The sequence below is a fragment of the Panthera tigris genome, chromosome C2 (assembly GCF_018350195.1).
Source record: "Panthera tigris isolate Pti1 chromosome C2, P.tigris_Pti1_mat1.1, whole genome shotgun sequence".
NCBI lineage: Eukaryota > Metazoa > Chordata > Mammalia > Carnivora > Felidae > Panthera > Panthera tigris.
In genome coordinates, this window is record NC_056668.1 from 155,940,242 (window position 1) to 155,963,980 (window position 23,739).

Here is a 23,739-nt window from a genome sequence, read left to right on the forward strand (position 1 = left end):
ACCAGATTGTTAGATACAGGCTTCCAATTAACAATGATACAAACATATTCTACTAATTTAGAGATCTTTAACAATAAAAAGGACTAACTGAAGGATTTGGATAAAACTTCACCCTCAAGGACGTGGGCCATAGATTCCTAACAATTGATGAAAATTCACCCATGCCTTAAATGCCTTAGAGGTCCTGATTTAGGAAACATTCTTGGAATGGATGTAATTGGACATACTCAAAGGAAACTTCAGAAACTCCTAAAGGAATTTATTTATTATCGTGCCTAAGTACTTCACCATGTAATTACCCACTCTGGCCTATTAAAAAGCCAGATGGGTCCTATAGATTTACAGTAAATTATAGGAACTTAAACACACTCCTAAAATTGAGGGAACACCCCCAGATCCAGGCCTATCATAAACAATATCACCGCTGGATCTGGAACTTACTACAGAGTGATAGACTTATCTGGCATGTTCTTTGCTATTTCACTTCACCGGGAGAGGGAACCCATGACTGCATTCCCACGGGAGGGTGACAATACCAGGTTACTAGGTCACCACAAGGACAGCTTAACAGTCTGGTAACAGCCCCCAACCTAACAGAAGACATTCAGGCCTTGGATGAAAACGGCACACACACAAACCATTATTTCCTATACGGATGACATCCTTATTTCTGGTGATTACTTGGAACACAGACCAGGATCAAAATTGAGTCTGTTGAATTCCTTACACTCACAGGTTGGACAATCAGCCCAAGTAAGGGCCGAGGACTCCACACGACAGTAAAATTTCTAGGTGTAATTTGGTCCCCTGGAGGCAGAAAAATACCAGACCCAATAATGAACAAAACAGATTGCATACCAAGTTCCAGTACAGAAGAAACTCAGAAAAGGATAGCAGTGTTTGGATATTAGAAACTGCACATACCACACGTGGGGTTCATATTAAGGCATATTTATGAAGTAACTAGGAGGAGTAGAGAATTTAGATGGACAGAGACTCAAGGGCTGCCTCTATTTGAAAAATACTGCCTGAGATTGAAATACATTGGTACCAGCCAATAAGGACTCTCGATATAAATTAGAGTAATTATACTCACCAAGGTTTGCAACATGCTCACCATGGACTAAAACACCACAGGACCCCAAAGTTTTACCCAGATGCATTTTGGACTAGGAAGTTCCCGTGGCTGAGAACAGATATCAAGTAATTGAAAGCTTCATCAGGGCACCCTCTGAGGCCCTACCAAATACAGAGCCACTAACAGAAAATAAACCAATAGTCTAACAGCCTATTCTGAAGTGCGTAAGGCAGACCCCTGACAAGTACAGGGGAGCTACTCTTGACCATGAAGTCCTAGCATGGAAACGGAATGGGTGGGTGGGTAATACGGAAGGAGGGTCAACCTTCCGCATGAAGTGAGAAAATCTCATCTATGCCAATAGAGCACTTGCCAGAATTTCTGAGGGAGGAGCCTATCCAAGCTGGAGCAGTCGGGCGATGGGGGCCGCCCTGGACCATGGCACTCAGCAACGCATGGTTTACAGAGGATCGGGGTCGGTGACACCATCCAGAGTAGCTGGCAGACTGTGGCCTTGAGGACTAACGGAATCAGTCTTAGAAGAATCAGTACAATATGCTGAACCATGAAACAAGCGATGGAAAAATCTGTGGAGGAAAATCAGAATGAGGTATACTTTTTCTCAGATTCATGGTGGTGGCTAATGGGACAGATCTTTAGTTGGGAACATGGGGGAAGCGGAGATGACTGCAAAGTAGGAAGTAAGAACATATGGGGTAGGGACATATGGCAGAAAATAGCCCTGGTTGACACCTCCATATTCATCATATGTGTCCTTGCACGTCACAAAGACAACTTTGAAGTAACCAAATTTAATAACCAAGTAGATAAACTCACTAAGAAAACTAAAGAGGCAAAGATTCCTTAAAATTGGGGTGCTTGGGTGGCTCAGTCGGTTAAGCGTCCGACTCTTGACCCCAGCTCAGGTCATGATATTGCGGTTCTGGGTTGTGAGTTCGAGCCCCACGCTGGGGCTCTGGGCTGACGGCGAAGAGCCTGCTTGGGATTCTGTTTCTCCTTCTCTCTGCCCCTCTTCCTCTTGTGCTCTCTCTTTCTCTCAAAATAAATAAACATTAAAAAAAAGATTCCTTAAATTTAACTTTAAAAACACAATGATTCATGGATAAGGACGAAACCAATTCCAAAAAAAGCAAAACAAAGGGGGTGCCTGGGTGGCTCAGTCTGTTGAGTGTCCAACTTTGGCTCATGTCACGATCTCGCAGTTCGTGGGTTCAAGCCCTGCGTTGGGCTCTGTGCTGACGGCTCAGATCCTGGAGCCTGCTTCGGATTCTGTGTCTCCCTCTCTGCTCCTTGCCCGCTTGTGCTCTCTCTCAAATACAAATGAATAGACTTAAAAAAAAGAAAAACCAGACATAAACAAGAAGAACGATGGAACATAAAACCCGAACGCACAGATATGCCATGCCTGATAGGATCATGGCATGGGCACGTCACCAAACACGTGCTGTCACACGTGGCACGAGAACATGTTTGGGGGAAAGAAGCAGGCATGTACCTAACCAACACCTCCAATTTCGAATGAAGAAATGTGAGAATTGTGAAATGTGAAAGCATCAATGAATATTCCAGAGAAGGTCAAAGCTGACAGACCCTTCCAAGTTGTACAAATGGATAGTATAGGACCATTGTCTGTATCAGAGAATACATTACATACCTGTGCCATTATAGACACATGATTAGGAAGGGGATTCCCCTTTGCTTGCAGGAAAGATGGTAAAAAAAAAAAATATTCGCCATCAGAGAATTAGAAGTCTGGATTGCTTGCTCTGGCATCCAAACCATCATAAAATCCGATCAGGGCACCCACTTCAGAGGAAAGTTAATGTAAGAACGGGCTAAGACACAACACGGAACTTCCGCTTATCCTAGAACAAACCTCAGATCAACTGAAAGCTATGCTGACTGGCTCCAGCAAAAGCTTAGGTCGCTCACTAACAGCCTAGATATAAAAGCTGGAACTAAGACAATCTTGGAGGTGGCAAGATCTCTGAACCACAGATACAGGAAGGATGAAAAGCTTCCATTGACTTAATACTGCAGGCACCCACAGAGATAAGAACTAGCACTACCCACACCCCAACATCTAAATGAAAAGGAAAAGTATTAATTAGAAAACAACGGTGTACGTATAGTTCTGGGGAAACTACAGCACGTGCCACTAGTAAATCCTACAGGGTGACTGAAGAAACGGCACATCGCACCAAAGTAAAGAAAATGATATGCTGCTTCGACACGAATTTCGGGCATAAACAACACCATCTTTTAATGTATCAACTCTAGATGCCTAACGTTTAGACATGATGCAGGACAATTACGCTTGGGCCAGGGTGGGCACCAATGGCCATACTAACCCTAGATTTCCTTGAGTGGCAAGAACAACAAGAAAGACTTGAAGTTTTATAGGACACTATTTTTCCGTTGCAAGCGTGACTCCATTATAAAGTGGTAACCCTGCCCATGTTCCCAAGTGGCGCAGAGCAGCACGCTGCCTGCTGGCCACACTATCTTGCCTGTTGGTCACCACTGGATACCATGCTCGCTGTGGCCAGGGATGCTCTCCCGTTCGCCCCGCCATTCCAAATTGGAACGCCATCTTCTAGTCCAGATACAACTCTACTGTCCGCGAAACCCTCTACTCCCTCCACCGATCATCATCCTGGCCAGCTAATTGCAACGGAGGGCTCACCAGAGTCCCCACCACTTCCGGCATCACCGAGCCCAACCCGTCCACGCCACCCTCTGCCATCTGCACCTTCTGCTCGCTGGGAAGCCTTCCATTCAGGGGAGGAACTAACTGAAGCAGGTGCAGCCGTGGGAACCTCCCCTTCAAGCTCCACGGGAAGCGATGAAGATCCCATACCGCACCCTCTGTCAGACATGGACTTGGACGAGGAAGATTGGCTCGAACTACTGGCTGGCTCTTGGTTTTTATAACCCAGCGTGTAAGACAACCAGGAACCGACTTTTACACTTTTCCCTTATCTTACTGAACTGAGTACAGTACTGGACACATGGCAGAGACCCCGTCACTATATCCCCAATCTAATTGCTGATTTATTTTGTGGGCCAGCGTTTAGTTGTAAAACAGCAGCTACTGAATATATGGAAAGGGCAATGATATCTTTAAATATAAGTAGGTGAAAAACTGATCATTTACTAACTCCCAACTTGCCCTGTTTAATCCATTTTCACTTATGAGAAAATGAAAACTAGGACCATGGGCAGCATGTCCAGACTTTAAAAGAACAGGGACACCTTGGAAGGTGTATATAGGACACAGAAAACTGAGCATATGACACATATTGTTGTCTTTTTTTTTTTTAATTTTTTTTAATCTTTATTTTTGAGAGAGAGACAGAGTGTGAGCGGGGGAGGAACAGAGAGAGAGGGAGACAGAGAATCTAAAACAGGTTCCAGGCTCCAAGCTATCAGCACAGAGCCTGACGCGGGGCTCGAACTTGCGAACTGCAAGATCATGACCTGAGCTGAAGTCGGCCGCTTAACCGACTGAGCCACCCAGGCGCCCCCTTTCTTTTTTTTTAAACACATGTCATTCTCTTTTTACAAAAAATTTTAGTGTTTATTTATTTATTTATCTATTAATTTAATTTATTTTTTGAGAGAGAGAGAGAGAGACAGAGCATGAGGGGGGAGGGACAGAGAGAGAGGAGGACACAGAATCCGAAGCAGGCTCCGGGCTCCGAGCTATCAGCACAGAGCCTGACGTAGGGCTCGAAATCACGAACCATGAGATCATGATCTGAGCCAACGTCGGACTCTTAACCCACTGAGACACCCGGGCGTCCCACCCTTTTTAAAAATTTTTTTTAAAGTTTATTAAATAAATAAATATTACTTTTCACGTATCATTATCTTTGATGGTATACATCAGGCTTCAATCTCACACCACAGATGTCTGTCCCGGGAATATGGGATCCTATGTTAATAAAACCACTCTTGATCATAGTGAAACCTACAATAGCAACCTTGAAATTTAACACAAAGGACTTTCAAGCCAGATAGAGATCCCCGAACTGTGCTCAGTTTTATCCATCTCATTTACGCCCAGTTTACAACCTATGCCAAAAATAGAGTCATTAAAATGAAGGAAACCCTTACAGGTCCTTATTGAACTCGTGGGGGGATTAATGGGAGGAATAATGGCAGCCACTTCTTCTCGAGTTCAAGTCCACTGAGTCATGTTCAATTTTAAAATATCTGAAATCAAACAATCTCAATTTAACACACATGCTGTGGTAGTGTTGTCATGGTCGGGTGCACACATAAATAAAATTAGTAAATACATTAAAACAACATAAACGAGTTTAACATGGAAGAAAACAGAAAGGAATGGAAAGTCGACATAATGCAGTTGGAGAAAACACTAAGAAGTACTATAAAATGACATAAAAATCTTTATTCTTTTTTTTTAAGTTTATTTTTTTGAGACAGAGAACGTGCATGTGAGTGGGGTAGGGACAGAGAGAGAGGGAGAGAGAGACTCTCAAGCAAGCTCTGTGCTGTCGGGGGCTCAGTTCCACAAACCATGAGATCATGAGCTGAGCTGAAATCAGCTTAACCAGCTTAACCAACTGAGCCACCCAGGAGCCCCTAAAAGATGTTTTTCTAACTATAGATTGTAAGTTGTTGCCCTTAAGAACAGTTGATATGTGGAATACTCTCAGAGTAGCCATAATATTGGGGCAATACTTATGACAGAAGGAAGACATGTTGCTAAGGGTATGTTGCTGGAACAGAACCAAAACCTCTAGTACAAGTATCTGTGACTTTGGCCTTGGTGGCTCCTCGGTGAGACATAGAACATGAGAAATTGGACCAGGATAATACACAGTAAGCCAAGCCCCTCATCATAACCTTTTAGAGTCAGGGGAAAAAATAAGAAACGCGACACGATGGCATGTATAAAAATAAAACAGGTAACAGATGCGACAACAGAGGGAAAAAGATATTATTCAAGGTCAATAGAAGATAAAGGGAGTATAAAAATGATCAGAGAAACATTTCACATCGAACCTCCTAAAATAAATCTAACACACGGAAATCATACATTAGAAAACGTAAACATTTGGGAGATAATACTAATAAAGTCAAAATGACTTTGCAGATGTTGAAAACACAAAAGTGCGTGAATGACGACAGCCTCGAATTCTGATGCTGTGGCTGTCGAACAGGTGTTCGATAGCACTGCTCAGGCTTGTACCTCCCGGAGCTTTATAAAAATTATCTTCCTATGGAAACATAATTGTTAAGGACGTTGAACGGAGTGGCTTAAGAGGGTTAACTTCCGGTCAGTTGGTGATGAGACATGGTACCATGTTGAAGAGTCCTTTGTCGTGTTCATATTGACGACATCAGGAAAACGTTTCCTTACACTGGTGACTAAAGTATGGTGTAAAGGGATGTGCAAAGGAGAAATACGAAATACGACCGGGTGTGTGTGATCGAGGTGGTAAGTGATGGAGAATCACAGGGGGGATTGATATTTTTGCGAACTTGGATTTGTGCAGGGCCCTGCGCTTTAGTGTTAGCCGGCGTGTGAGTGATTTGAAATCACGGGGCGGACTGTCGTGTGTTGGCCCGATGCGATTTGGGATCCACTTCTTTTTTTTTTTTTTTTTTTTTTTTCAACGTTTTTTTTTTTTTTATTTATTTTTGGGACAGAGAGAGACAGAGCATGAACGGGGGAGGGGCAGAGAGAGAGGGAGACACAGAATCAGAAACAGGCCCCAGGCTCCGAGCCATCAGCCCAGAGCCTGACGCGGGGCTCGAACTCACGGACCGCGAGATCGTGACCTGGCCGATGTCGGACGCTTAGCCGACTGCGCCACCCAGGCACCCCTGGATCCACTTCTTTATGATAGAGACATGAACAGTTTTTAGAAGTAACGTTTTGATGCAAGAGTGAAGAGAAGTGGTGTGAGGGTGTCAGGGTCTCGCCGGTTCTTAGCCGTAAGAACTCAGTGGCTCCGATGCTGAGGGGCCCCCCTGGGGGCTCGTCAGCCAAGACATAGGAAGAAGCCACTGAGACAAGGGCACATGTTCTGTGAACACTGGGCAAGGCTACACTTTGCTGATTGAAAATAGCTGTCCCAAGGCCGTAAGGCAATCAGTTCTTGCTGCAGAAAAGGTGACTCTTACTGCCAGTGGTGAATGCCATGCGGCGACCTCCAGAACAATATCCTCTTGGCCATCGTCACTGGCACCCGTGTTCCCTAGCCACGTGCTCTGGCCATGCGGGAGTTTAACTCCGACACCAGCTCTCGCTTGGCTAAGCCATCTCCCCTGAGTACTGGGTCCTATAAGGGGACACACAACAACAAAATCCAGACTTGATCCCCTTCTCCTCCCCTGGCCCGGAACAACAGTGTGATTAATCTCACGTTGCTTTGGCGTATATTATTTCTTTATGGGTAAACTAAACATCATCCTGTACTCTATCGGCTTATGACATTCGCACAGTGAACCAGAGTTAAGGACATGGTTGGAAAAGACAGGATTTGTCTGAGCACTATTTGCCTCCTCAAACAAAGCAGACGGAAGGGACAGCATGTCCCGGATGCCAGGCACCTCCAAAATTCTGCTTCTGTGGCTCGGCCTCACCCAACATCGCTGTGTTTCAGGTGCCCAGCTATCCTGACCCGTGTGGCTCACACATGCACAATACACACACCATCAGCAGACGGTGGGCGGCTGGGGACCTCCGGACCTGTGGAGCTTGGGCCTATCTCCAGCCACACGCATTGCCTCAAGGGTAGAGGGAGCCCCCCCACGAAAAGTCACTTTGAAGCAGCCACAGAAGTGAGTCACAGTTAGTTCCCATGCGTACTTACTGTTTGCTGGGGTCTCAGACTTCTGCAGTAAAAAGGGCTCCTCGGTGTCTCTTACAGAGGGTGTAGACCCCCCAGCCACCTTGCATGAACCACCTTTGGCAAGGCAGTCCAGATCCCTCCAGCTCTGCCTTCAGGGATAACATGTGCGTTTGTGTCGTTTAGGGCTTGGAATTAAGCAGGTGCCACAATACCCCCGATAGCTCCCTCCTGTGAGCTGGCCTGGCTGGACACCGCCCTGTTCCAGGTCCCTGGCTACCCTGACCTGTGTGGTCCGCACATGCACAGTTTGCCACATGCAGGTGGCCTGGGGCTGTAGGGAATACTCTGGCTGAACCCCAAACTCTGAACAGGGGACGTAGAGCCTTCCCTGTAAACGTCTTTCTGCGGAGGCAGCTCTGAATTGGCAACAGTCGGTCCTCATTTCGAGTGGCTGTCTGATGAGGTCCAGAACTTTCCCAGGCTCCCACGTGTCTGTTATTGGAGGACACCCCTGTCAGTCTTCCCAGCTTCTCCCGGACAAGGCAGTACAGATTCCTGTAGCTTTACATTTGGGGCAATATGTGTATAGGTTAAGGCTTGGAATTAGGCCGCTGGTATAAACCTCCAAGAGCTTGCTTCCTTGATCCACCTTCTCTGGACGCTTGACCTGTTCCGGGTTCCTGCCTCATCTGACCTGCCCGGCCTGTGCACACCTGGTCGGCTAGGCTTGGGTAGCAAGGGCCTTCCAGGCCTGTGAAGCTTGGGCCATCCACAACCAACTACATAGATGTCAGGCTTGAAGCATCTTCAGTGTGAAAACAGGCAGCTGCAATTCTCACAGATTTTCCTGGTTTGTAATTTATTTATTTAAGTAAACTCTATGCCCAGTGTGGGGCTCAAACTCACAAACCCGAGATAGAGGATCGCATGCTCTACTGACTGAGCCAGCCAAGCGCCCCTGGTTTGTAATTTAAGTGTGTCCAGTAATCCTTTTTCGTCACCCAGAGGGCAGCTTTGACCCAAAGACTGTCTGTATGTGGCTTGATTTCCCATCAAGCCATTCGTACTCAGTGTGCAGGGCTTCATAAAAAAGGGGGGGTGGTGAAGTTTTGGTTTTCCATAATTCCAAGTCAAAAGGATGGGAGAAAATTAAAAATGTTAGTTTTCAGCATTGTACCCAGACATTGGAGGAAACTGGAAAAATTCAGGATCTAGTCTCGTTTGCAGGCGGAAAACAAAACCTCAAAGACAAGTGAACAGAACTAGAATCACAAGTGTGTTACTGAAACATAATTTTTCTCTCTAAAGTCACCCTTGTTTTCAAACTTAGCTAAAATAAGACTAATCTGTGTTCAAAATAAGTTTAGTTTCGACGAACAAGGGCCGATTATTTACGTAAGTGCTAGAGAATAGTGGTTGATCTTACAGGCTCTTTTAAATTTGCTGTGCTGTTACTTTTCATAAGGAATCTCCAGATTGAACATTTTTTAAAAAGTTTATTGATTTATTTTGGGAGAGACAGAGAGAAAGAGAGAGAACGAGTGGTGGAGGAACAGAGAGAGAGGGAGACAGAGAGAATCCCAAGCAGGCTCTGCTCTGTCAGAGCAGGGCCTAATGCAGAGTCCAAAGCCCGATGTGAGCTCGAACTCACAAACTGTGAGATCATGACCTGAGCCAAAAGCAAGAGTTGGATGCTTACCCGACTGAGCTACCCAGGCCCTCCTCCAGACCGAACTTTTAACAGCCTCTTGGGCTAAGAAGCCAGGCCAAATACTTGCCACCAGATTTGCCTGCAATACCTACAGATTTGGGTTACTTTCTCTCTCCCTGAGGTCCCTCAAAATACCCTGAGATTCTAGCACCTGCCAGGAAACACCCCTCTTTGCCTATCTGGTAAGGCTGCTAGGAACCTTGTAAGCAAAGCGTCAGACTGTTTTCCCCAGGAACTTCATTCGTTGCACAAAGCCAACTTTAACTCCTTAAAGATGTCGGGTCATACTTGAGTCTATGCATGTTTCTCTCCAATGTAACATTCTAGTCAAAAGCCTTGGTGTTATAACCAATATTTTCAATTGTATCCTACTATGAGGAAAACAGATTCTTACTGAACTTATGCAAATAAATATACTGCCATGAAAATATAAGAAAACTTACGGACAGTTTCTGAATTCTGGAGGCATCAGGTAGGGAAAAAAAGGTAAATGCCTTAGTTCTGCTTATAAAGGTATAGTTTACCAAATTGCTGCACATCAGTTAGCTCGAGAGAAAAGGTTTCTTTCAATCTGGAAAAAGCACAGGGAAATACAAACCAAAACCACACTGAGATACCACCTCACGCCGGTCAGAGTGGCTAAAATGAACAAATCACGAGACTCTAGATGCCGGCGAGGATGTGGAGACACGGGAACCCTCTTGCACTGTCGGTGGGAATGCAAACTGGTGCAGCCGCTCTGGAAAACAGTGTGGAGGTTTCTCAAAAAATTAAAAATCGATCTACCCTATGACCCAGCAATGCCACTGCTACGAATTTACCCAAGGGATACAGTAGTGCTGATGCATAGGGGCACTTGTACCCCAATGTTTATAGCAGCACTTTTAACAATAGCCAAATTATGGAAAGAGCCTAAATGTCCATCGGCTGACGAATGGATAAAGAAGTTGTGGTTTATATATACAATGGAATACTACGTGGCAATGAGAAAGAATGAAATCTGGCCTTTTGTAGCAATGTGGATGGAACTGGAAAGTGTTTTCCTGTGAAACAAGAAATAAGAAATAAGTGAAATAAGCCATACAGAGAAAGGCAGCTACCATATGTTTTCACTCTTATGTGGATCCTGAGAAACTTAACAGAAGACCATGGGGGAGGGGAAGGGGGAAAAAAAGTTAGAGAGGGAGTTTTAAGAGACTCTTAAAAACTGAGAATAAACTGAGGGTTGATGGGGGGTGGGAGGGAGGGGAAAGTGGGTGATGGGCACTGAGGAGGGCACCTGTTGGGATGAGCACTGGGTGTTGTATAGAAACCAATTTGACAATAAATTTTATATTAAAAAAATAAAAAAAAGGGAAAAGAAAATATTAAAAAAAATCAGCAGTGTTCAAACAAAAAGTCGTGAAAATTATAATCACCCTCTTCAGTTTATTCAGTCCCCTGTAATTCTTGTTTTGCTTGAATCCAGTTTTTCCATTAGTTCTGGAAATGTTTACTTAGTTTTATGATCTCAAAATTATCATAAACCTTATTCTGGAGTCTTTTTCAAGACATATCTGCCTATCAATGATGAAAGACTTCAAGTTCCCCTGGTTAAAGATCTGATGAGAGTTCATTGCAATGAACTTGACACGGAAATTTGGTTATTTCTGTTAGCATTTTAGTTAGCATTTCAGTAAGCACTTCAAGATAATAATGAGATTTCCAGGGAGGATGGCAGAGTAGGAGGACCGTAAGCTCTTCTTGTCCCTCAGATACAACTGGGTAACAGCCACATCAGTGTAAATAATGCACAAAATGACCCTTAGACTGGTATCACAGACTCTCCACAGCTAAATATAGAGAAATGGCCACATTGAAGAGGGTAGGAAAGGTGGAAACGTGGTGGGAATGAATGGACCTGCGCTGTCCATGGGAGGCAGGGAGCTGCTGGCACAGAGAGGGGAGAGAAACAGACTCTCACACCAGGGAGTCCACATGGGGAAGACCAATCCCCTAGCATTTGACTTTGAAAACCAGAGGGCCTGAATTTCAACAGTTCTTACAATCAGTGAGGCTTAAAACCTAGAGCTTCAAAAATCAGTGGCTTGGTTCTGGGTGAGCAGAGAGGGCAAAAGGAAACTGAGTCCTCGCCCTTAAAGAGAGTACAAGAAACAACCCCCTGAGATAAAGCATAGAAGCAGCAGTTTGAAAAGCTCCTGGGGTAAACAGGAGGGAGATGTGTCCGCTAATCTCCAAGCATGTTCTGGAGGGGCATGGATCTTTAGGAGACTTCTCCAGGAACAAAGGAGCTGGTAGGCAACGTTTCTCTTCCCCATCCCCCAGCCTAGACACTGGGAACTTGTGGGAACCAATGCAGCACCAACACTCCCTACCCTTACTTGCTAAAAGTATGCCCCACCCCCACATTCTCCTGTGGACACACCCCCTCCAGCCAGGCCTTCAGTTCAGGCCCCTCCCACAGCTGACCCAGAAAAACCTTGCTAACACTGCTACCCTGTCCCTGAGCACCTCTGTGGATCCGCCGTCTCCAGCCTGGCCTCCCTCAGTCCCTGGCAGCTTCAGATTCTCTCCCACCAACACGGACGTTGCTGGCACCTTACATCCCACCTCCACATTCTTCTGTAGTTTTGTGCTACTGCACCCCTGGCAAATGCCTGGTCTGACTCAGTTTAAGACCGAGGTGGCTCCTGAATGACTCACTAACAACACTAGGACCAAACCCTGCCCGCAACAGGCAAAGGGAGCCACTGCAGATGACTGAAGGCAAAAGGAGCTCAGCCACAATAGCAGGGCACACACGACACATAGGAGACACCCGAGTGCCAGGTTATGGTGAACAGCGGACACTGCACTGCGGGGCACTATCAGACCTCTTCTTCACAAGCACTTTCAAAAGCAGGACATGTAGCTGACTCTCCTAACACATAGAAACAGACACAGAGAGTTAGACATAATGAGGAGACAGAGGAATATGTCCCAAATGAAAGAATGGGACAAAATCACAGAAGGAGACCTAAATGAAATTGAGGTAAGTAATATGCCTGATAGAGAATTTAGAGTAATGATCGTAAAAATATTCACTGGACTTGAGAAACGAGTGGAGGGCCTCAGTGAGACCCTCAGCAAAGAGACAGAAAACATAAAAAAGAACCAATCAGAGGTGAAGAACTCAATAGTTGAAATTAAAAATAAACTAGATGGAATAAATGTATACTAGAGGAAGTAGAAGAAGGCATCAGCAACCTGGAGTACAGAGTAATGGAAAGCAATCAAGCTGAACAGGAGAGAGAAAAAATAACTTAGGGAACTCAGTGACATTATTAAGCATAAAAAAATTCACGTTATAGGGATCTCAGAAGGAGAAGAGAGAGAGAAAAAGGGGCAGAAAATGTATTTGAAGAAATAACAGCTGACAACTTCCTGAATCTGGGGAGGGAAACAGAAATCCAGATCCAGGAGGCACAGAGAGCCCCCAACAAAATCAATCCAAGGAGGTCCACACCCAGACATATAGTAATAACATTGCAAAAGGTGGTGTTACATTCCTCTTGCCTTTTTAAAAAGTTTTTTTTTTTTTAAAGTAATCTCTGTGCCCAACGTGGTGCTCAAAGTTGCAACCCCAAGATCAAGAGTCACATGCTCTACTGACCAAACCAGCCAGGCACCCCACAAAAAGTAATGATAAAGAGATAATTTTAAAAGCAGTAAGAGAAGACAGTTACATACAAGGGAAACTCCATAAGGCCATTAGCTGAGTTTTTAGCAAAAACTTTACACGTCAGAAGGGAGTGGCATGATATATTCAAGTACGAGAAGAAAAAAACCCCTGCAACCAAGAATACTCTAGCCAGCATGGCTATCATTCAGAATAGAAGGAGAAATAGAGAGTTTCCCAGACAAACAAAAGTTAAAGGAATTCATGACCACTAAACCTGCCCTATAAGAAATGGTAAGGGGGACTCTTTGAGTGGTAAGGAAAGACCAAAATTAGGACTGAGAAAAGTAGGAAACACAAAAGCAGTAAAAATAAGTATATCTATAAAAATCAGTCAAGGGATTCACAAAGTAAAAAGATGAGAAGTAGTGGTGCCTAGGTGGGTCAGTTGGTTAAGCATCTGACACTTTGTTTTGGCTCAGGTCATGATCTCACGGTTCCATGAGTTTGAGCCCCACATCAGGCTCTGCACTGATGGTGCAAAGTATGACACCACATACCTAAAATGTGTGTGGAGGGGTGAAGAGTAAAGAATGGGTTCAAACTCAAGTGGCCATCAACTTCACATAGACTGCAGACGACATTATATACAAACTAATGGTAACCACACATCAAAACCAGTAATAGATATACAAAAAATAAAGAGAAATGAATCCAAGTTTCTCTTTTCTTCACTAAAGAAAGCCAACAAACCGTGAGAGAAGAAAGCAAGGGAGAATAGACAAAATTTTAAAAAAAACATAAAACAAGTAACAAAATGGCAATAAATACATAAATGTCAGTAATTCCTTCGAATGTGAATGGACTAACCACTCCGATAAAAAGACATAGGGTGACAGAATGGATAAAAAAAGCAAGACCCATGGGGTGCCTGGCTGGCTTAGTCAGTGGAGCATGTGACTCTTGATCTCAGGGTTGTGAGTTTGAGCCCCACGTTGGGTACAGAGATTACTTAAAAATAACATCTTAAAAAAAAAAAAAGCAAGACCCATTTATATGCTGCCTACAAAAGACTCATGTGCAGATTCCAAGTGAAGGGATGAAAAGCATTTATCGTGCAAATGGGGTGAAAAGAAAGCCAGGGTGGCAATATTTATTTCAGACAAAATAGGTTTTAAAACAAAGACTGTAGCAAGAGACAAAGAAGGACACTATATAATCATAAAGGTAATAATCCAACAAGAAGATAGAACAATTATAAATAGTTATGCACCCGACGTGGCAGCAATCACATACATAAAGCAGTTTATAACGAACATAAGGAAAGTAATCAATAGCAATACAATAATAGTGGAGGACTTTAACAACCCACTTACATCGATGGATAGATCATCCACTTAGAAAAATCAACAAAGAAACAATGCCTTTGAATGACACATGGGACCAAACGGATCTAACAGGTATATTCAGAACATCTCATCCTAAAACAGCAGAATACACATTCTTTTCAAGCGCACACAGAATATTCTCCAGAATAGATCACATATTAGTCAACAAAACAAGTCTCAACTAAGTCAAAAAGATTGAAGTCATACCATGCATCCTTCCCGACCACAACACTAGGAAACCAGAAATTGACCACAAGGAAAAATGTGGAAAGAGCAAGCACAAATACATGGAGATTAAATAACACTCAACTGGGGCGCCTGGGTGGCGCAGTCGGTTAAGCGTCCGACTTCAGCCAGGTCACGATCTCGCGGTCCGTGAGTTCGAGCCCCGCGTCGGGCTCTGGGCTGATGGCTCGGAGCCTGGAGCCTGTTTCTGATTCTGTGTCTCCCTCTCTCTCTGCCCCTCCCCCGTTCATGCTCTGTCTCTCTCTGTCCCAAAAATAAATAAAAAAAAAAAAAAAAAAAAAAAATAACACGCAACTAAACCATGAATGGGTCAACCAAGAAATCAAAGAGGAAATTAAAAATATACATGGAGACAAATGAAAATGAAAACACGCTGGTCTGAAATCTTTGGGATACAGCCAAAGTTGTCATAAGAGGGAAGTTTATAGCAATACAGGCCTACCTCAAGAAGCAAAAAAAATCTCAAACAGCCCAACCTTATACCTAAAGGAGCTAGAAAAAGAACAATCAAACTCCAAGCCAGTAGAAGGAAGGAAATAATAAAGATTAGAGCAGAAATCAAAGAAATAGAAACTAAACAAACAATAGAATAGATAGACGGAATCAGGAGCTGGTTCTTGAAAAGATCAACAAAATTGATAAACCTTTAGTCAGACTCATCAAGAAAAAGAAGAGGACTCATAAATAAAATCAGGGGGCACCTGGGTGGCTAAGTGGATTGAGCATCCAACTTTGGCTCAGATCATGATCTCACAGATCATGAGCTTGAGTCCTGCATCAGGCTCCCTGCTGTCAGTGCAGAGCCTGCTTCGGATCCTCTGTCCCCCTCTCTCTCTGCCCCTCCCCCGCTCACGCTTTCTCTCTCAAAAATAAACATTCAAAAAGCCAGAAATGAGAGAGGAGAAATAACAACCGATATCACAGAAATGCAAAGGATTGTAAGAGAATATTATGAAAAATTATATGCCAACAAATTGGACACTCTAGAAGAAATGGACAAATTCCTAGAAGACATACAACTTCCCAAAACTGAATCGGGAAGAAATAGAAAATTTGAGCAGACCAATTGGCAACCATGAAATTTATTTAGTAATGAATAACACTCCAACAAAGTTCAGGATCAGATGGTTTCACAGGTGAATTCTCCCAGACATGTAAAGGGTTAATACCTATTCTCAAACGATTTCAAAAAATGAAAAAGGGAGAGCCAGACTGAGGGTTTTCCTCTCATCTTGTTCTGTGTCCTAATTGCTTGGCTTTGTGTCCAATGAGAATATGCTCTCTGGTCTCCACCCTCTGGTGCACTAACTGGGGTGCACCTTGGTGTCCTGTCAGATAGACTGGGGAGCCAGGAGAGCCATGTATAAGCAGCACTCTGTCTGTCTGGCTGTGTCAGATCTCAAGGAGTTTGTCATAAAAGGTCCCAGTTCATAACGGGCTTTCGTCCTCTAAGTTTTCATTGTGCTGGAAAAGTCCCATTTCAGTAGCACCTTCCAGGTGTCAAATATTAGCAGGTCAGCGGCTGGAAGCATCTCACATTTTTGTGGGAGCCTGGAGACAGTATTTTCTCGACACTCTCCTTGCCTCCCGTGCAATCAAGGCCTTTGCTCTCTTAGACTATTTTTGGGAGTAAAGTTTTAGAGCCAGGGGTTGTATCACCAATGCCCTCTCCAGGGATGCCTCTCGGATCCTTGTTATTCATGGTCTAAACCTGGAAAATTGTCCCAGGGTCTTTCCATTAAAAGGCTTTGGATCATTATTGAGATTAATAAGATTCTACTCTTCAGTAACCAGTTGATGGATCCTTTAAGTTGGCTATATTGAAAAAAAAATTTCCTTGTAGACAGTTTGTCAACTGTCATATTAGTATAATAGCTAGCCTTTGGGCCTCCCTTGACAAGATGGAAAAACAAAAATTAGATTCAGGACAAAAATTAATGTCCACATCCAGCATAAGTTCCCCTTCTCCAAATCCAGCCCCATCCACCTGTTTTAATTTTCCTTTCACTACTAGATTTACGGAGAGCACTCCAGTCTAATCTCTAGGTTGAAGGTATACGGGTCACTCATGGAAATGCCAAAAGCCTGGAAATCAATGTACCAAAAGCGACTGTCGGGAAGGCCCATTTTGCTCCTACTTCCCAGAGCTCTGTAATCAGGTTCTGCCAGCTTCAGGCTTTCCTATGCAACGTCCTTTGCAAAGTATCCCAGACCTCCCACTACACACACACCAAAAAAATGTATGCCCTTGGACAAGAGCAGATAGTTTAAATCATAAGTTCCATTTACCTCCACTTTCGAAAGATCCTTCCAAATTTAGAATGCAATTAGAAAACTCAGTGACATTCACAACACCCTCTTCGCAGAGAAGAGAAGTGACCAACATTTCTTGTAGGTCCTCCTATAAATGATCAGCAGAAGTGATGTTCAAGGATTAATAGAAGCCAGTGTTGGATGCTCAGAAGACTTTTGTTAAAATACTGTATACAGACATTTCAATGTTTATTTATTTTTGACACACAGAGAGACAGAGCATGAGCGGGGGAGGGACAGAGAGAGAGGGAGACACCGAATCTGAAACAGGCTCCAGGCTCCGAGCTGTCAGCACAGAGCCCGACGCGGGGCTCGAACTCACGGACCGCGAGATCATGACCTGAGCCGAAGTCGGACGTTCAACCTACTGAGCCACCCAGGCGCCCCTGTATACAGACATTTCAAGGGCATAAATTTTAGTTAGAAATCTCTCTGACATAATGTAGCAAGTTTCATTTAAAAGGGGTCAAGCCCTTGTTATTCAGGCTGTAATCCAGTTATTTGTGGGAATTAAAAACAACAGTCTTTGTCTTGCAAATCTCTATAAAATCAGAAATGCAACTCTGGAAACAGACGAAAGCCCACCTATCTACCAATCCCCAAATCTCACATATTCTCAAAATGGTTGTAGGTATTATAAAATACCATAATACTGGGACAAAATTGTTCTGTATTTGAAAAAAGCAAATAGCAATTGCCCTGAAATTCTTAGAAAAACTTACATATAAAACATTTATATGTTTTCAAACATATATGTTACATGTTTAAAACATTTATCTGCTTGTCCTAAACTGCGGCTCCTCTGCTATTCCCAAATAAACTCATTTTGCTAGTAAAATAACCGGCTATTTTGTTTCTCAGGTCGACACTATACTGTCGATGCAAATTGGACAGACATTTTGGAATCTCTAAAAGTAAGAAAGAGTTTTATTCAAGTCCCAGTTAGGACAGCTGCCCAGGAAAACATGCTCGTCACAGGGAAGAAAGTGCTCTGGAGAAGGAACAGTTTTTACGGGGTGATATGCTCCTTTACAACCTGTAAAAGCTCAGAAGATTATAGATTAGCATCTAGGCAGGAATCATGAGTTTTATCGTAAAGACATGTAGGGAGCAGGAGCATTGATCAGTATCTCGAGGACAAGGTGGTTTTCTCTTAGGCTGCTCATTCACAAAACAGATGTACAGTGCGTGCACGGCGGGCCATAAATCAGGCTTTTGGTTTGAACAGTTTATATACAGTCATGTTGACTTAGAGGGAAATCTAACCTGGCTTTCCTTGTATATCAGGTCTTTAGAGAGTCTTCCCACCATCAACACTGAACAGTGTCAGAGAGGCAGGATCCAGAGAAGACACGGGATAACTCTGGGCTGAGGAACACACAGGTGCCAGTACCCACAGAGCCCATTACGCTCGCTGCTTTTTGCTGACCTTGGGGTTTGAAGGGAAGTCTCTCCTGGATATTGAGCTCTTGTCTTTTTGGGTTTTGAGCTCTCTGGCTTTATCTAGGTTCTGTTTTTGTTTTTATGAAGGCATCGCCCTTCCTGGTGAGTACTCTTTTGCTTTTCAGTTTGTTGAAGCTTCCTGGTAAGCTACCCATTTTGTTCAAAAGTAGGGAACATATGATTCCAGGTGTTTTAGAACAGCTGTTGGAAAACAGGGCCCCTCAGAGTTAAGACATCATAGGGAGCTCAAAGGCAAGAAACCTTCTACCTGGTCCATGGACCAGATTCTTGTGCCTTTCTGGAAACATGGCTAACCTTTTGGATAATTTGGATTGTCGTGGCCATTCTAGGGAACATTTGTTTTAGAGAAGTACACCTTAAGGGGCACCCTTGACAGTGATGATTCCAAACCTCTTGGAGACAATGGAATATCTTCTTTGATTGATATGCAGAAGCTTCTAAGAGACTAAAATGAAGATCCTTTCAGCAGGCAAATAAAAAAAAAACGAAAATCTTGGGGCGCCTGGGTGGCTCAGTCAGTTAAGCGTCCGACTTCAGCTCAGGTCATGATCTCACGGTCCGTGAGTTCGAGCCCCGCGTCGGGCTCTGTGCTGACAGCTCAGAGCCTGGAGCCCATTTCAGATTCTGTGTCTCCCTCTCCCTCTGCCCCTCCCCTGTTCATACTCTGTCTCTCTCTGTCTCAAAAATAAAATAAAACGTTAAAAAAAATTAAAAAAAAAAGAATCTTTAAGTAAAAGATTTTGGCCATCTGAGCAGGTAATTTTAACTTAGTCCATCTGCCAGAAAAACATCTTGGATCAGATTATTTTCTTTTGAGTTTTGTACCTGAGACATGACTAAAATTCCTAAATACGGGCTATGAGATCTCTGCGTCTATGCTATATATGGTACAGATATGTGATATTTTTCTACCTCCAGGTGGTATTGCCGAAATTGATTTGTAAAGACATCTAATTGGCTTTAAGAAAATAAAGCATTTATATAAATCAAAGATACTCTCAGAAATATAGCAACGAATTCAAATGTTTTTCCAGTTCATATGATCTGAGATAATCTCGATAAATAAACACTCGCTTCAGTTTGTTGGTTTGAAAACAACAGGCATGCCTTCTGAGTGGTCAACCTTAAACAGAATGCAGATAAACAACTTTTTCTTGCTGGGGGTACTAATCCAATAAGCTCTTACTCTTATACTGCAAAATTTGCCAACAGAAGAAATAGGATGATGGTTAGCTGCTTAGTGTGTAATCCAGGTGTATTTGTTCAAAGTAACTAATTTATACAAATAAGACTAGAGTTGATACTAAGTTAAATAATGGATAATCATTGGATACCTAAATCGTATCCAAATAAGGTAAACGTTAACTACTAAACACAAGTATATCTACTTTTGGCTTCATTTTTATAGAGACACAGAAAATACTTGGATTAACAGACATGTTGTATATCACCTTCAAAAAACTGTATTTGTGATCTACTAGAGTATGCTAATATGTGTCTGGTCGTGCACCACTGCCTTCTTCCTAGTTTTCACTGGGAAGCCAAGGTTATAAACGTTTTAAAAATGGAAAGGCTTGCCCAAACTACAGAACGAGCCCCCCAAAAGTCAGAACACTTCGGGTAATAAGCATCAATGAACTCTGCACCAACAGTGTGCATTAATGCTGACAAAATGCATCAGGCCCCCCTTTGGAAAGTAAGAAACAAGGGACTCGCATGACAGCTTTCTCCTACTGTGGAAAGATTCGCTGTATCTCCTAGTTTCTCAAACCACCATCACAGACCATTGACGAATTATGATTAACATTCATTTCAACAGAAAAGATACATATCACCTGTATCTATACAGATAAATGGATAATGTATCTTCAATTTCATTTAAAATTTGGAATGGATTTATTGTAGGTTGTCCCTATATACATAAAAAATAACTTCATAAAATACAAAAGAGAGTACATGCATGAAATATACTAAAAATGGGAAATACATGTCAGCTTATTAAGCTGATTTTAGTTACTTAGATCGTTTTATATATATACAGGCATGTGCTGGACCATAAAATAGACTGTATTTCTCACTGTGGAAATGCTCCTACAGGTTTGAAAGCCACTGCTCTTGTATCACAGTAAATTGAGCAACAGTGGAAAAGGCCACAAAGGACTGTCACCTCTTCTGTGCTGAACACACACAGCAGTAAGTCCTCAAGGCCAGGTTGTCTTCACCCCAGGACAGGCTCACACTTAGTTGCCTGGTCTTTCCAGATTCACAGCCAGGCAGCAAACTGTTGAAAATAACTTCCCTCGTTTCTTATAAAGACTTGCAAAGCTGGATGGCAGCTTCAGATATTTCTAGCTCTGCCATCGGTTTATTTTTTTTTTTTAACGTTTATTTCTTATTCTTTTGAGAGAGAGACAGAGCAGAGAGAGAGAGGGAGACACAGAATCCCAAGCAGGCTCCAGGCTCTGAGCTGTCAGCACAGAGCCCAACGCAGGGCTTGAACCCACGAACCGCAAGATCGTGACCTGAGTTCAAGTCGGTCGCTTAGCCAACTGAGGCACCCAGGCACCCCATCTGTCATAAGTTTAGCAGTTATTGTCCCATTTTGCAAATCTTTATGCTACTTAACTCACAGCAACCCTTTTTAGCAATAACATGGGGATCCTGTTGCCCAGTCTAACAAAGCACTGTCAGGATGACCCTATAGACACCAGCGAATCTCAGACTGCCATTTAAAAAAAGTGCATGGCTTATTTTAACTATCTTATATAAAAGGAGTTTATATTTATTTAATGTAAAGAATAAGCAATTATGCTAACTTCTAAGAGTAAATCTGCAACTATTCTGTAACACCTGCTTTACATCATTTCTTTTCTAGATATGTTTTGTAAGTTTTTTGAAATTGAGAAAATAACATTTAAACTAATAAAGTTGAACTATTTAGCAGAAAATGAATTTCTAAAAATAAAACTACTAGAAATAATGAAAGAAAATGACTACATGAAAAGTAAGGAAAATAGAACGTTGGGCGGGTTGTTTGTTTAGATAAGGAAAAATATGGAAGGACTTTTTGTTTTGTTTTTTGGTAAAGGAAAAAAAGCAATGTTAAGTGCTTAATGTTAAGTGATTACTCCAGAATAAGAAAGGAGAAAGATAGGACAAAACCTAAATAGACAGAGAGAGGTATAGAGGTTTATGGAAAAGGAATCTTGAGAAAGAATGGTCAAATGGGCTAAAAATTAAATTATTATTGTGAGGGTTTTCAAATGAAGCCTTGAGAACAGTAATGTACTTATGCAAAACTAAACCTTAATCATTTCTGTTAAAAAGACAGAGACTTCTTGGGCTACTGATCTACTTTTTGTAAGATATTGTGAAAGGTTTTGTTTACCTTTTAACGTAATCTATGTAGAGGATGTGCGTGGGAAGGTCAGTTGGCTGAGCGACCGACTCTTGATTTCAGCTCAGGTCATGTTCTCATGGTTGTGAGATCAAGACCCCTGTTGGGTTCCGTGTGCGTGGGGAGCCTGCTTAAGATTCTCTCTCTCCCTCTGCCTCTCCCCCACTCGTGCATGCTCCCTCTCAAGCAAGTAAATAAATAAGCAAGTAAATCAATAAATTAAATAATCCATGTAGAAAACAAAGGTTTTGTGTTTTATCAAAATAATTTCGTGTACTTCATATTGTCTTTGTCATCAGGTCCTAGAGTAAACTGAGGCTTCTGGATATAAGAGGGCTAAGTTTTGCTTACAACTATATGACCCTTTCTATTTGCCTTTGACTTCTTTCATCATCATGTTGGTCAAATAGACAATTAAATATTGTTTCTTAATGACCTGGGATCTTATTTGGTCAATTGTCCAATGTCTTTTGATTTTTTTTTTATAAACTCCCCCAAATCAAGTGCTAATTAAAGTCTTTTTGACCTAAAAGTAACTTAAGAATTTCTAGAGGGTTCCTGGAACTTTTCGAAAGATTTGTTCCATCTCCTAATAAAAAGTATAATATCTCATTATACTAATTAGGATTGTTTGAGTTGTTAAATTACATGGGAAGTATCGTCAAATAAGAACAGTAGGCTTCTTTTTGTTGTATTTGTGTAGGTATATGTTATGTATTCTAGAAATTATATAAAATTCCCCAAATTCCAATATATTCTGGTATAATGACATCAGTCATAATTTTAATTATCTTGAAATGTTGATAACATTTCAAGGAAATAACCAAATTTCCTTGTCAGTTATATCATAATAAACTCTCATCAGCTCTGTAACTATTCCTTCTCCTTCTCCTTCTCCTTCTCCTTCTCCTTCTCCTTCTCCTTCTCCTTCTTCTTTTAGTAGGCTCCAGGCCCAGCATGAAGCCCAACACGGGGCCTGAACTCATAACCCTGGGGTCAAGGCCTGAGTGAGATCAAGAGTTGGACACTTAACCGACTGAGCCACCCAGGGACCCCTAACCTTTGCCATTTTTAAATCTTTTGTCATTTACAATTATTGATTTAAGTGCCTCATCTTCTAAGAGATTCACGAAGAAGCCTTTGACAAGTACTCTAGAACATGGGTTTTGATAAATTTAGGGTCATAATGCTGAACTGGGTAAGAATTTCTAAAACCCTGGAAAACAGACTGCTTTCATGTTTTGTTTTCCAGAGTTAAAAGATCCCCTTTTCTCCTCTTCTTGAAGCTATCTATAACTTACAGCCATTTGGTAAATTGTATCTTTCCAAAAAAGTTTGAAGCATTTATCTTTTTCTCCCTGCCTCATCCTTCCAGAACTCTGAAACTCTTACTATTCTTATTTTTTTGTGACAATGGATGCATTTGTGTAAGTTCAGCAAGAATTTGTTCTCCGTGTAAGAGAGCTCCCTAATGCACCTAGCCCCTGCTTCTCTGATCCACAGTCGATAAAAGAAGATATACGTCAATATTGTACAGACCTAACTGCTTCTGTTAAAATGACATTGCTTTAGTAGAACAATCTTTTCACGGCACATATCCAGGAGACAAAGACCTTAAACATCACGCCCTACA

General features: G+C 42.4%; 1 long non-coding RNA gene across 1 annotated transcript in view; it reads right to left on the reverse strand.

Moving 5' to 3' along the window:
• Positions 1 to 1,455: 1,455 nt before the first annotated feature.
• LOC122230614 overlaps positions 1,456 to 23,739 on the reverse strand; it is a 29,151-nt gene continuing 6,867 nt past the window's right edge. Inside the window, exon 3 of the long non-coding RNA XR_006207619.1 lies at positions 1,456 to 1,665. This is a non-coding gene — a long non-coding RNA (uncharacterized LOC122230614). The remainder of the gene's footprint in view (positions 1,666 to 23,739) is intronic.